Source organism: Acomys russatus, chromosome 21 (assembly GCF_903995435.1).
Source record: "Acomys russatus chromosome 21, mAcoRus1.1, whole genome shotgun sequence".
NCBI classification, from domain to species: Eukaryota; Metazoa; Chordata; class Mammalia; order Rodentia; family Muridae; genus Acomys; species Acomys russatus.
Window position 1 is genome coordinate 2320683 of NC_067157.1, and position 15780 is coordinate 2336462.

At 38.6% G+C, this 15780-nt stretch overlaps 1 protein-coding gene and 1 non-coding gene across 2 annotated transcripts in view; one reads left to right on the forward strand and one right to left on the reverse strand.

The window, feature by feature from the left end:
• Grik2 (glutamate ionotropic receptor kainate type subunit 2) overlaps positions 1 to 15780 on the forward strand; it is a 664108-nt gene that overhangs the window by 581903 nt on the left and 66425 nt on the right. The window lies entirely within an intron of this gene.
• Positions 15250 to 15381, reverse strand: LOC127205407 (small nucleolar RNA SNORA17). Its single transcript, XR_007832622.1, has one exon. It is a non-coding gene; the product is annotated as a small nucleolar RNA SNORA17 (small nucleolar RNA).

Below are 15780 nucleotides of genomic sequence, written 5' to 3' on the forward strand. Positions count from 1 at the left end.
TTAATAATAGTAATGTGTTTCAGGATAATGTGGCCTGAAACATTTCCTCAAGGAAACTCAGAAAATTACAGTAAATTCTCATTAAGTTATTCATAGTCTTTCCATCTGAACGCAAACCTCTGTGAAAGAAATTACATTCACATGCAGAGTTTGGCATTTGACAGACAAATAATGAGGAAATGTGAATAGGATTGCTTCAAGGTTTTCAGCAGGAGTGCACACAGTATTTCACATAAGGATTATACTCACTTGAAAGCTTTTTGTCGTTTTTGTTTCTTCACTAAACACATCAGTGTAGGGTTGGGAAAGGAGACATGTCAAATTCTCTCATGCATGAGGGCTAAAATAATATTATCATGACATTCTTTTGGGAAATGTTTATATATACAGTACTTACCAAGTATGTCTAGAGAATAAAATTTATATATACACACATCTGTTTATGAACAGAATTTATGCTGTCAATGGGTTAGTAGAATGGTGAAATTACTTTCTAGGCATGTCATTATTATTTCTGATTAATGGAAGTTTGTCTATTTTCTACAGATGTCCTTTACTCTCCTAGTGTTAATATATATGTTAATTAAGAGACAACTATAAATGAACAGGTCACTCAGCTGCAGAAATGAGCAATGCAAACAGCTCTTCTACAGAGGTTCAGGATTTTATCCTCAAGTAAAGACACAGTAATATGACCACCACTTAATCTTTTCTTATTATTTGATCTTTTGGAAAAAACATTGCACTGTATTCTCAAGGCAAAAAGGGTGATACATTCTAACATTGCTACAACATTATACATGGCACAGAAAAGGCCAATATAGCAGGGCATAAGGTCACCATAAACTTCTTGTTAGTTTTAACGAATGTAGATATATCAAAAAGACCTGAAAGACAAGTAGCAAAGAGGAAAGATAATGAGCCATCAAACCAAATGCTTACTGTAGCTCCAATTTGGTATTAATCAAATGCCTGTGAGTAAAAGCTAAAACAAATGGGGTCAATAGGCAGGATTTGGGCTGATCTAAAACCAAGCTAGTAATTTCAGAGAAACTGAAATTTCAAAAGTAAAACACAAGGTCACAAAGTCATATTCCATTTCAGAGGCGTAGAGGGAGAGCCTTTTCTCTAGGGCAAGCTTCAGAACAGCAGCACTCTATACACTTTTTCAAGAAAACAAAAACTTGTTTTTATCAGTGGGAAAAGATGTGATATTCTGAATAAATATAATTTTTAAAGTTACCTATATTAAGAAATTTCACTACTTTCGGTAATTGAAACAACTCTTTCAAAACAGGAATTAAATGTGCATAATTATATACATACATATTCATGTATATACATATGTATATGTACAATTGTATATATGGGTATATACATTATTGAAAATAGATTCTTCTCTTAACCACAATTTTTCTCTCCCTCCACTCCTCCTAGCTCTCCCACTACCTCCCCTTTTCTTGTTCATCTCCCAAAAGAAAAGAAGCAGGCTTCCAAGAAGCAAGAAACAAAAATGAGAAAACAAAACACAATAAGGCAAGGCTAAAATTTTCACTCGGAATTTGGACAAGGCAAATTAACAGGAGGAAAGAAATCCTAAGATCAAGATGAATATTAAAGGACACACCTGCTCACACAGATAGGACTCCTACAAAGACACTAAGCCACAACCTACACTCAGAGGACCTGGTACAGAACCACGCAAGTGCAATTCTTGCCAAGCGTTACATCAAAGAGAACTGTTCTTTAGATGTGCCTATACAACTTTAAAATAGTTTTCATTATTAAAAGTAGTTTCTTTTAATGTTTATGAGGCTTTAAAATTATTTCTACATCTTGTATTCTCAGATCTTATTTCATTTTTGACAAACACTTAGTGAGGAGAACTTCTATCCCTCCATCAATCTGTACATACTGAGTTTACAAGAGCAAGAAATGAAAGAAGAGATTACAGAAGCAAACAGGAGCAGGAACATAGTGTCTTTTTATGTGTAATGCCTATCAGTTTGAATATGTGTGTTAAAGACATTATAGTTGTCTTAACTTTTTTTCAAATGTTTACTTTGGTTTAACTTGGCTCATGGAAAGTATACATGGATAGACATTTCCCAAGAACTATAAATGACTCTTAGATTGTAAATAAATGATAAAATAATTATGGTCTTGACTCACAGTCATCCCACCATAATGAAACTTTCCTAAACAGCCACAAACTGCAACTCCCTGGTTATTTAGAATAAATTAATATTTAATATAAAAGCTATTTAAAATTTAATATAGTTTTGGGATAAAAATATTACAGTTCTTTTTGGAGAAATATATACATATTTTTCTCTCTTTGCATAGAAATCATTCCTTAAAATATATTCAAATTTACCATAGTAGCATACACACGCACATACATAAACACACATGGGCAAAAGAAGAGGAGAAGGGGAGAGAGAGAGATTGAGAGAGAGAGGGATGGAGAGAGAGAGAGAGAGAGAGAGAGAGAGAGAGAGAGAGAGAGAGAGAGAGAGCGAGAGAGAGAGAGCGAGAGCTAATTCTAAGTTACATCATAGTCTGTCCATTAACAATGCTGTGGTTAACTGGTATAATTTATAATTTTCTGGCTATAGTCATGCCAAACATCTCTGGTACTTCAAACTTAACAATTAACATATTCAGCTATATTTATATCCTGATTTAACTTCCCTTTATATTCTAATACAAGCTGTTACATTGTAATTTGATAAAATAATTAGTAAGTACTTGGTGGATAATTTTTGAGGCACATATACAATTTTCAAATAATCTACCAAAAAACATTTTTTCTTATCCTAAATTGACACAAAAGTCTGGAAAATGGATTTCTTAAATATACTTTGATTTTAAGTACTGAAATTACCTATGTATGTATTAAATCCTATATTTTAATCAAAATTCTATAAGTTAAAGTTTAATCAATTTATAATTTTATTTGCCAACTATACATAGTAGAGCTTGCTCCTTGGATTCAATGGGGACATTTATTGTTTCACACACACCTGTCCAAAGATTTACAATGCAAATGGTAATATGGCACCCTAATTTGTAATCTCTGAATAGATTTTTAGCTTCTTTTCTGAAGCTTGTAATGAACACCCAAATCAGTATTTCTGGGAAATTCTGCTGTATACTAAATTTATAATCAGTTTTCATTTTTTATAGTAAACTTATTTAGAAATAAACTACAAGGTCACCAAATCTACAGCTCACAGTAAGAAGAAAAAGCCAATATAAACTTTATACAATGTAATTTGTTTGATGCTAATTTTGATCACAACATATTAATTAACTTCCAATAATGACACAATCATATTTAATTAACTTGTATAATATAAAATTTCCTATATAAGAATTTTCTCTGATTTTACATATATTATTTATTTTATTTGGCAATAGTTAAATTATACAAATGTCCTTTATCTGTATTTAAACAAATTTAAGGAAGTATACAAAATGTATGTATGAGGTAGATACAGCAAATAAATTGTATATGCTGCTACCAGGAAGATGATTCAAGGACAGATACATGCTGGTTTCAAATCACCTTGTCTTTTAATGTAAAAAAATGGAAGATTCCTGAATAATCAGAATGCACTTGCAAACCAAGTTTAAACGGACACATTTCCACACTCCCCTTATAAAGTAGGAACTTACAACTGGTGGTATAAAAACTGTTCTTTATAACATATCCTTACTTTTAAATTTTACATTTAGGTCTGTATGTGCATGTGTGTATGTGTATGTGTACGTGTGCATGTGTGCACATGTCCAATTTTTAAGGTTCATGTCACACATGATAATATTTATGCTATAACACAAAACTTATACTTCTTCTTTATATCATTTTTATCATTACAATTTTATTTATTTACAAATCAGTGAAGGTTTCCCAGAGGACAAAGTTTATTCAAATCATTCAATCACAAAACATATGTATAAAATGCCTGTGTGTGTTGTGTGAATGTGTGTGTTGTTTGTGTTATATTTGTGTATGAAGGATAGTTAACCTTTTAAAATTATTTGGATTAAATTCTTTTAGCTATCATATTATAAAAATCAAACATTAGTAATTACAAGTCTATGAAAATTTCTATGTGAAAAAATAAAAAAAATAATTCTATTTGACCATAATACTAATATGACTGTAATTTCTATGATCTTAAAAAAACATAGTTCAGAGAGAATGTGAAACTGAAGTTTTTTCAGTATATCTAAAAGTACTTGAACTGAAAGCCAGAGAGATATGGTTTTATATCACAGTACTCAGGAGTCAGATACAGGGGAATCTCTGTGAGTTTAAAGCCAGCTTTGTCTGTAAAGTGAGTTCCGAGACATCTTGAGCTAAAAAACAAAAAAAAAATCCGGAATGAAAAACAAAACAAATAAAACAAATTTTGGAGGGAGAGGTGCATTGAAAAACTGTACTGAATCATTCTAAGTTACAGTTTGCTTTATTTTATGGGGTTTTTTTTTCCTCCCATACCATGGGACATATTGAACAGTGTCCACCTGAAAAAGGTGGTGCAGAGAAGGGACAGAGACATGGGGAATATTGAGCCAAGTCAAAGAAATCCCAATCAAGGCTCAATTAATATCAAGGAAGGATGGTGTATATGGCAAAGACACGCAGGCACCTATATGGACTCTATCCTTCCCAGGCCCTTGGGCAAGCTGAAAAGAATGCAGTCCCCAGAATAGCTCTCTGCCCAAGCTCCTTTGTTTCCTTAGCAACACAAACATTAGCAACTCAAAGAATACAATACACAGCACAAAAGATCCTCCCTGCAGAGGTAGACACCTCAAGGATGGCAGCAGGCACCATAGGCAGAAATGTGGCTTCTACTCAGGTTAGCCACAGCTGAAGCACAGTTTACAACCCCTAACATTTTTTAATTCATTATAATTTATTCAGATTACATCCCAATTTTTATCCTCTCACTTGTATTTTCCCTTTCCCATCCTCCTTCCCTCTTCTGCCCTATTCCCATCCCATCGACTTCTAACAGAAGTGTACCTCCTCCCCCACCATTTGACCAAAACCTATCAGGTCTCATCCAAATAGCCTGCTTCTTCTTTTGTGTGTCACTGGGGCTCCTACTCAAGGTGAAGAAAGTGATTAGATTGGCAGCACAAGAGCTCGTGGCAGTCTCTGACCTTCCCACAACCTTGGAGAATGAGCTGTCCATTGTCTAAATCTGAACAGGGAGTCTAGGTTTCCTGTATGCATTGTCCTTGGTTAGTAGGTCATCAAAGTCTTTTACTGGAAGCCCATTGAGAGTCAGAGTCCAGAGTTGATGCAAAAGCAAGGGAATTTAATTGCGTTGATGTGCCAGTGTCCACCAAGCTCAGAAGAGTTGAGGGACCCTCAGTAACCAAAGTAGTGGGTTTAAATACCCTTTACAGAAGCATATTTCAGCAACATCAATTAGTACAAAACTAACTGACTAACAAAATTAACCTCTAATGGCATTGGGTAGATTGAATGGAGTGTGGGAAGGAATGAGTGAGTAGCCTGGAGGGCAGGAGGGCAGCCCTGAGGCCATTGGCCTTAGCATACGTAAAGGTGAGACAGAGTGGGCATGAAGATGTGACTACTCTAAGAATTATCTTGAGCTAGTGGGTTCTGAGTAGGGTGGGGTAGAAGAAATGGGGTGCAGCACTGGAAATTTTTCTTAACTTGTCTCAGCTTGGCATAGATATTTAATAAGGGTTTAGCGTGGGTGCATTCTGGCTAACTCAGGCTAACCTGAATTCTTCAGTACAACAGTGTGTACAACCCCTGCCCTTGGTCTAGATCCACCAGCCCCGATGATCTCCATATGGGGCTCCTGAACCCCTGGATCATTCCATCCCCCATTTTTCCATACCACTCTGATCTGGAATCTAGCAAGGAATCCCAGCATCTATCCCAATGCCCCACTAATTGGAAGCTCTCAGGGGACATCTATGTTGGGTTAATATCCACTTATAAGTGAGTATATACCATCCTTGTGTGTATTTCTGCATATGGGTTACCTCACTCAGGATGATCATTTCTAGTTTCATCCATTTGCCTGCAAATTTCATGGTGTCTTTATTTTTAGTAGTTGCGTAGCATGCTTTTGTGTAAATGTACCAGAGTTTCTTTGTCCATTCTTCAGTTGAGGGACATTTAAGTTATTTCCATATTCTCACTATTAGTGCAGATCGATCCCAAAAAAAGAACCAGAGAAACCAAGACCACTGTAAAAACAAGAGAATCTTTTATTCAGCCCCAGGCACTGGGTCACATGGGATCCCCAATACAAAGGTCTCAGAAAATGACACTGGGCTCAGGCCTGAGGGACTTCTTATAGTAGACATGAGAAAGGAGTGTTCTAAAATCTACTACAAAGACTACAGACCACAGAGAGGAAAGGCACCAGGACCGCTTAAAATTTAACTTTCTTCTTTCTTTTTTTGCCATTTGCTCAGGGGAGTATAATCCCATTCCCAGGGGCCACGTCAGTTGCCATAAGATAAGGCTATCTCTTAAGTCCGTTTCAAACAGTTTTATGGACTTCAGATAAGCCATTTGTACTGCTACCATCCATACTGCTAAAATCATTTGGTTTTTTGCTTAAAGTGTTCTATGTGTTTTAGATGTTAAATGGCATTTCCACACTTCCCAGGCAGGCACCTGGGCACTCTTCGCTTGCAATTCCGGCTTCCCAGGCAGGCAGTGTACTCTTCTTTCATTTCCTTCTGTCTAAGAGGGAACTCTTAGATGTATTTGATTTTAGTCCTTTAATCGGGAATATGGATGGAGATCTCACCTTCTATAACTCTTTCGATGCTGACATAGGGCCGTCGTCATTGGAGGAAGGACTGGAGGATACAGTGCAGCAGTCCTCGGAAGTTCCTGTTGGGAAGTACAGAAAATAGGAATGTTTAATGTTTAAAAGTCATTAGTGGCCACTTCTTGGTACTGTGACCTAGCACTATTAACTGAATGGTGCTCAGTCTCTGTTTAATAGATGTTAATAATTTATTTAGCAAACATGGCCAGAGGTGACTAACAGTAATTGAACAGGCCCTGTAGGGCAGATGTTAAAATTATTAGCCAAGGTGATGTATTAAACCTGGTTTCAAACCATCCTGTCTTGGCTTTTCTTTCTTTTTGTATTTTTTCTAGACCTTTTCTGACCTTTGCTAGGGACTTTTTAATGATGCCTGACCTATTGACATAAAAACAACATTCTTCTCTGAGCTCATCACATACCCTTCCTTGTTGTAAGAACACCAAGTCAAGTTTTCTTCTCTTCTGAAGAACTACTTCTGCTAAAGAGTCAACATTTCATTCTAAACCTGAAATGGAGCCCTCTAATCATTGAATGTCTGAGTCTATATGTTCTCTTAACTGACTATAATGCTTTTCCTGTAGCATCAGTGAGGAGATGCCTGTTCCTGCCCTGGCAGCTCCTAGCCATAATAGTACTATGAGAATTATAGTACTCATAGGTTCTCTTTTATTTCTTATGTGACCTTGGCTAAATGGTCAAAGGCCAGGAGAAACTCCTCATTGCTGTGATAAATGAGCCGGAGGATCAATTGTACTAGCACACAATAAGAATCTGAAAGCAGCTTACTATACACTGAGGGGGGCAGGCCAGAGAAACAGGCCCACCATGTATTGTTAGAGGGTACCAGATATTGGTCTGCTCCTAACCCAGCAGTAGAGAACTGCTTACAGAGGTACCCATGGGTGTCTGGGATCGTTCCCATGCAAATTCCACCTCCAGAGACCAGTTGGAGAGTAAGTCTGTCCTGTGGGAGTTGATTCCATCTGCAACTGGTCATGTCTGCAGCAAGAGTATAGTTACTCATGATTGTTATGGCTTCATAGAAAGGATCCTGTGCATCATAACATAACCAACAAGACTAAGTGAGGTCTGGGTGGGTCCCATTTAAAGCTTTATAGGTGTTGAACATTATTTCTGAGAGGGAATCAGACTGGGTTGTTTTATCTTGGCAAGGCTTTGAAGGAGAGGTATAGTAAGAGTTAGGGCTCTCTGCTGCTCAGGGTACTTTGGAAGTAATGGAGCCTATAAGGGGGTGCAGGATGGTTTGGGGGCCTATGAGCACCCCTTGAAGGATGATGTTAGGACTAATAGCATTGGGAGCCTCTGCTGAAAAAAGTAGCTTAAGGCATATTATTCCCTCCAGGTTGCTCTACCTTCCAGAGACATAACCCAAAATTTTTTCCGTGTTGCCAAATAGTTTATCTTTTACTCTGGTCAGTAAAATAAATTACGAGTTGATTACAGGGCTTGAGGTTACTTTGAATGTTATCAGTGGCTGGCCATATACATTTATCATATTTGGGGTCTCTGGATAACTAGATGAGTCCAGTGGAAATAGGTGGCATATTCCTTGCATCCCTCTCTGCACAGTACATGCCAGCCATAGTCCCACAATGTTTCTGCCACCTATATATATCGCTGGTGTCTCTGATGGCATGGTGAGAGTTAAATCAAAACTGAACTCAGGGAACCAAGTATTTGGAGGAACAACCTGAAATGCTGTAGCTAAATCATTGCCATATTCATCCCACCGGACCCAAGTATTGTTTATAGGGTTGTGAGGATTGCCAACAGTGGTATATACTAATATCGTCCCTATTATAAATGTGATAGTTGTAGCTTGAGTGCTGAAGGTCTCATTTTTACTTTCCATTTTGTTTCAGCAGGAGTCAAGTTATCTTCTTGAGTTGATGGTAGGTTAGCTGGCTTAGTATGAGTGTGTGATGGACCCATGAAGCAATGCCATCTGCCTTAAATGCAGTTGGAATTGTCAGCAATCCCACATATTGTCCCTTCCGATGTGGTTCCTGCCAACCCTGGCAATGTATTCTAATGTAGACCCAATCTCCTGGTTGGAACCATTGGGGTTCTGGTGGAGGACCTGATTCATAAAGAGCTCTTAGTCTAGGCCAGACAATGTCATGAAACCACTATATCCCTCTGTGGTCATCTAACAGGTGCCGGTCCTTGAATTCTGTGATGACCTCAGCCTGAGGGTTGGGGATAATGATGGGAGGGGCCCCAAACATAATCTCAAAAGGGGTGAGTCCCATTTGATACATAGAGTTTCACACTCAATAGAGTGTGAAAGGAGGGAGAACCACCCAGTACCTTCCAGGTCAATGTTGTTAAGGTCTCTTCTAGTGTTCTATTCATCCTTTCTACCTGTCCTGAACTCTGGGGTCTATAAGCACAGGGCAGCTTCCAAACAATCCGAAGAACCATAGCTAAACTCTACCTTACCTTGGACACAAAAGCTTGTCCATTATCTGACCCTATCAACTGAGGAAATCCATACTTTGGCAGGATGTCTTCCAGCAATTTCTTGGCTATTAGCTGCGCTGTTTCATGCTTCCTTGGAAAAACTTTTATCCATCCTGAAAAGCTGTCTACAAAAACTAACAAATAATTGTAACTGTATTTACCTGGTTTCACTTCTGTGAAATCCATTTCCCACTAGGCTCCTGGTCTCTCCCCTTGCAGGCGGTTCCTGGATTGTTACCATGAGCCATGGTGTTGGTCAACCAACACCCTGTGCAGTTAGTTAGTGACAATGTCTATAATTTTTGAATTTGCGCTCCTCATTGTTATTTTAGATTATTGGATTAACTCCTGCATCTTTTGGATACTCATGTGGGAAAAGTGATGTATTTTTCTCAACATCTTTGTCCCTAACTCTTCAGGTAATGTCAGGTCAGGTCTCCTTCTGCTGATTTCCACCATCCATGTAGAAACTGAGACTTGTGCAAACTTTCATCCCATTTAATGTCTTCTGGAGAGTAGTCTGGTTGTTTGGGGGAGGACCGGATCTCCAGGGTCAACTAGGGTCAAGGAAGGTTCAGCCTCCAATACGCTTGTCTTTGCTAAGTTGTCAGCTCGGTTGTTTCCTATTTCTATGGGTGAATTTCCTTTTTGGTGTTCTGGGCAATGGATGATAGTTTCTTGGGGAGCCCGAGGGCTTTTATTATTGCTGATATCTCTACCTTGTTCTTGATAGTTTTTCCCTCAGCTGTTAATAACCCTCTCACCCTGTAGATGCTGTTATGCACATGTGTGGTGGCGAAAGGACAACGGCTATCCATATATAAATTTAGTCGTAGGCCTGGCCCTAAGGTCAGTGCCTTTGTCAGGGCGATTAACTCAGCTTTTTGTGCTGAAATTCCCACTAGAAGGGGTTCGGCCCATATGATTACAGTCAAGGACACTATTGCAGATACCGCATTTCTCTTACCATCTCGAATGAAGCTGCTCCCACCTGTGAACCAGATCTCATCTGCATTTGCTAGGGAAACATCCTGGAGACCATCACAGATCCCATATGCATGTGCCAAGATACCAGCACAGTCATGTAGGGGAGCGTCTAAGTTCCAACTGTCTGAGATGACCTTCTGTTTCAGAGGTAGCCATTAGGAGCACTTTTGCCACTGTTGTTGCCATATCCTTGTGGCATTTCTGATGGGCTTTCATCTGTTTTTCCTCTTCACTCCCCTGTTGTTGTACACCTTGGCTGCCATGTCTACTAACTCTCTGAGACTCTTTTCCTGTAAGTCATGTAAACCCTGGAGTTTTCGCCTGATTTCTGGTGCCTGAGCTACAAAGGACATTGCAACTGTGGCGTTGTGCTCAATAGCTTCTGAATCGTATGGAGTGAACAACTAGAAGGCATCCATAATTCTCTCTAGAAAAGCAGCTGGGCTTTCGTCAGGTCCCTGCCTGACATCATAGACCTTAGTCAAATCGGTGGTCCTTCTGCCAGCTGCTTTGAGACCTGCCAACAGAGCCTGGCAGTAGACTCCTTACCTGCAGTTATGTTGTAATCTCAGGTGGGCTGTTTAAGGGAAAACTTTTATCGATAATGGCCTGGTTCATCATGAGTTCTTCATAATGTCCTAGAACCTGCTTTTTAGCATCTCTCTGGATAGGTTCTCTTTCTTCCTTTGTAAATATCTGTAACAGTTGGTGACAATGTTGGCATATGGGTGAAAACGATAGTATCGAGCAATTCTATGAGGTCTTTTGGATCCTCAGAAAACCTAGCATGCCTTTCCTTCAAGTTACAGAGATTGCTAATAGCAAAAGAGCAATAATGGTAAGGTTGGTTGCCTTGGTCATCCATCGGCCCAGCCACTCGGAGTGCAAGGGCTATGGTGGAGTCTATCTTGGGCGTTATCATTCATCTTCTTCTATTTTACTGTACAGGTCTGGCTTCTGCGGGAGCTACTGCTGCGACCTTCTCCCTAGACTGTATAATGTGTGGAGCTACTAGAGCCACTTCTTTAGGCAGTGTAGTCCACGGAGGTCTAGGGTAAGGTAGGGGTGGGAAGATCACTTCTTCCTCTGCCCCGCCCCTTGCAGCACTGGCTAGAGGCAGGGTGTTGTTGGACGCTTTGCACAGATCTCTCCTACTGATTCCTCAGTCTGGGCTGCTCCACCCTGGTTTCTATCTTCCATCAACAACAGCACCTCTAGGTGCAGTCTATCCATTGACCTCGATTGGTGCTACTCTCCACAAACTCCTCTGTGCCTTGGTTAGTTGGCTCTGCCTGGTCTTCTTGTGGAGCTCCTGTGCCCTTTAGGTCATTCTATCCCTGCCTGCTCACCTCCCATTTTTCAACAAGACTACCTATGCTTTATCCAATATTGGCTGTGAGTCTCAGCATCTCTTTTGATGCTTTTGTGAGTAGAGCCTCTAAGAGGACAGCAGAGTATCAAGGGTTGGCTTCCTTCCATGGTGTGGGTCTTAAGTTGCACCAGGCATTAGTTAGGCATTCCCTCAAATCTCTGCTCTATCATCATTCCTGAACAAAGAATTAATTTATCTAACACTTGGCAAAAAATGTCTTTTTCATTTAAGAAAAAAATTGATTTTATTGTAATATTTCCCAATATTATAATAATTTTGAATTTTCCAGTATTCCTATATGTGGGGAAATTAATATACATTAAATATAATATTATTGACTACGTTGGATGATACAAATGTGAGTGAAACTTAGTTCTGACTTTAAAGACAAATGTTCCTAATAAAGCTGATGTCTTTATTTTTATATTAAAGTACTTTGAAAAGCTTTAAGACATATTAAATTCATTTGTAGAGACTGATGTTTTGCTGAAAATCTTTTTGTTTTGATCAATGTGGACATGTGGGGGAAATGTATGCTAAAACATTTTAAAGAAAAGAGATTGGAGTAGAAGATTAATTTAAGATTTCATTGTAAAATTTTGAGTGAGAAATGATTTGGTCTTATAACAGAGTATACTGAAAAACAGATAGGAACAGAATATTGAACCATTGAAAAGCACCCACTGAAATGTATTTTCTTTATCACATCTTGTGACATTAGCACATTCTTTATTTCATGATCAAAATTTTCCTATTAAAATTTGGTCCTTTACTAGAGTCTATGCTCCATGAAGCAAAAAAAAAAAAAAAAAAGTAAGTTTCTTTGTTTCTTTAGGTTTTCTACAGGCAAAAACACAAGAGCAAATATTCACATAAAACAACAGGTTTTATAAAGCTGTACCACATTGCAATAGATAGAATTCACAATTTCTATTCATAATTGCTGTATCTGGTAATAGAGAAGGAATATAAAAAAAGATAATGTGATATAAGCATAATCTGAGAGGAAAAAGCTCCTTTTCCTAAAGATACTAATTTTCATATAGATTAAATCAAATTTAAAGGATTTTAATTAGATGTAGAAGATTGTACTGAATAAATTATTTGATGTTTTCCTGTCTGCTAAAACAGTGTGTGCAAGGACTCATACTGAATGTGAGTACCAGAAAATACAAAATACAACTATTATAGAACAATAGTCAATGTCTGTAAGTTGATATTTCTGACAATATTGAAGTTTGAATGAGAGCACAAGCATAGAACTTTAAGAGCCTATGTAGCTACAGAGAATGGAGAAAGGAAATATGTAAGAAAAAGGAAGAAAACACTTAAAGGTTTACTAACAATGCAAAGCATGGAAAATCAGATACATATGTCACAAAATATTAATTGTTAAAATGTCTTGGCTCAGTGGATTCTTTAGCCCCTTATTAAAATAATCATAATATTTTTTTCTATAGTTAGCTGTACATCATGGGCTTATAACAGTAAGTTAGGTTTTTACCTAACAATATAACTGTCTGCAGTGTATATGTCACAAATATATATAGGAAAAATTTTCACTATTTGAGGGAAGAAATAATATCCCTATTGTTTGATTACTATTTAAATTATTTATGCACAGCCATATTGTTAAAGTTATTTTTTTTTTAAATATTTTCCTCGGTTCTTTGTCAATTTCACATTATATACCCTAATCCCCTTCATCTCCCTTTTTCTTTCCTTGCACACTTTCAATCTTGCCCCAACAGAAAAACATAAGTTTTGTTGTGAAAGCTGTATTGTGTCACAGAATGTACCATAGTATACCCTTTTGTCCACACTTCTGTGCTTGCAAAGATTCATTGCAATGGCTCATTAGTCTAATACAAGGCCTCTTGCCCTGTTGTAGAAATATGATTAATAGTTAATATCAACTTGCATTATTAGTGTTGCAGTAGATACTCCTTAGATAACCAAATAACCACATGTTGAGACTATGATTTATTCAAAAGGCTAAGCACAGAACTGAACATAAAATCAAATCAACTGCTCCATTACTAATCCAGCTTCCTGCTATCCCAAGTCCATGACACTTGCATTTATTATTTTCTTGGGAATTGGTCCTTTCTCATCTTGCCTTCTGTACCTCTGATTCTTTCTCCTCCCCTCAGTGGAAAAGGGATCCCATCATATTCTCTCTAATGCCCAGCTACTTGTTAGCAAGTATTATTGACAAATCAGAGAGAATGTTAAACATGTTTATATAAACTTGAGACAGGAGATTTTTAGAATAAATGTAACCATGCTCTGTGTGAAACAAGCTAGTGGAATATGGAAATCAGCATTTGAATTAAACAAGGATAGATACTCTACAGTACACAAAAACAATATGCCAACACCCTGTGTCCAGGAGATCCTGTAGTTTGGGATCATGCACTTCTGATGTTCATAAAAGGGGGTTATGTTGGGGGGCACAATTCGAAGCCCTGGATCTGGACTTCAGAGGCATCCTAGCTGGTCAATCTGCAAGGTCTCCTGCTCTCACTCCCTCATGAGAGCCAAGGCAAGCTCACTTGCAAACTCCATACCTAGGAACAGTTCTACTGTGCTGCTCAGACAGGGTATAAGGCCTGCTCTCCAGAGTATGAATTGCAGCCAGTGAGGGATGTGGCCAGATCTTCAACACTCATACCTCAGAGGCAGCTCTTCCACCTGCTGTAGATGGCAAGGGGTAAGTTAAAGGAGGGGGGTGTCTCTTCCTCCTCAACACCACCAATCAACAAGCAAAAGGTAAGGCCAGGTCCCTGTGCTCATGCCCTTGGGACATCTCACCCAAAACTCCAACATCCATGGCCAGCTCTAGTGAGGTTCATGGCCTGCTCTCCTGAGTGCTGCAGCAGGTGAGAAGGACCAGCTGTCCTGATGACTACTGGCCAGCCATCCTTCTTGCTGTAGGCAGCAAGGGACAAGATGGGGAGGCATCTCCTCCTTGCTTATGTCACCTCCCAGAACAAAAGTACACAGATCACCTCTACCATGTTATATCTTTGGGCACAGCTCACCCATAACTCCAGCAATGTGAGAGGCAGGGTCACAGGGTCAGCTTTCCAGCTCGTAGACCCACGGAGACTGCTCTCTCATGATGCACAGGTGAGGAGTAAGACCAGTTATGCATAGCCCTCAGATATCAAAATGCCCCTGGGCAGCATCCAACACAAGGGACATCCTCTTGGTTTTTGGTAATATAAGAACCCTGCATCTCCAGGGCAATGGAACCAGATTGGCCCCTGGTGTTATCATAGGCCAGGACCTTACCATGTTTCTCTTTTCCTTTCATTTATTCACTGCTTACTTGTTCCTCTTAGTGGAACCCAGGGTCACTGAATGTCTGGGGTCATCTCAGGAATGGTCTCAGGAGGGCTATGCCCACTCCTACATTAGAGGCCAGTCAGGAGTCATCTTTGGCATGGTCTGCCCCACTGAGACATGCACAGTGCCAGGCTGATGGTCATCTCAGGCTTGTCTGAATTCCATGTCATTGGTTTGGTGATTATCTCAGGCTCACTTTTTTCAGGGAATATTAGACTATTATTCATTCAATGTTCATAGGTCAGAACATTGATCATAGACATAGCTTCTCTCCTCTCTGTCACCTACTGACACACATGTGATACACCATCCACACTGGCATTGCCTCAAGGGGGTAATGTTAACATATTTTTCAATTTAAGGTAAAATATATGTACACATAAATGCCTTCTAGTCTTCAGTGCAATAAAAATGACAGAACATCAAGCAATATTCATGTGTGCATTAGCATATGTATATGCATACATAACTGTTTGTGTCTACATAATCAATTTTAAATAGAAATTTAAGAACAAAGTAATATTGAAGAGAAATTCTCTACAAACTTGAGGGGAGTAGTAGTCCCTGTTAACTATCTTCTTGGTTGATTTTCAGCTTCTTCCTCACTTTACTTATTAGAAGGGAATGAAGATTTATAAGTTTCTTACTTGTAGATGGAATTATTTTTTTCAAAATGTCCTTCAAGAGTCTCACCAAATAACTATTTTGCTAACAATACAGGTTCACATGTCTGAAGTA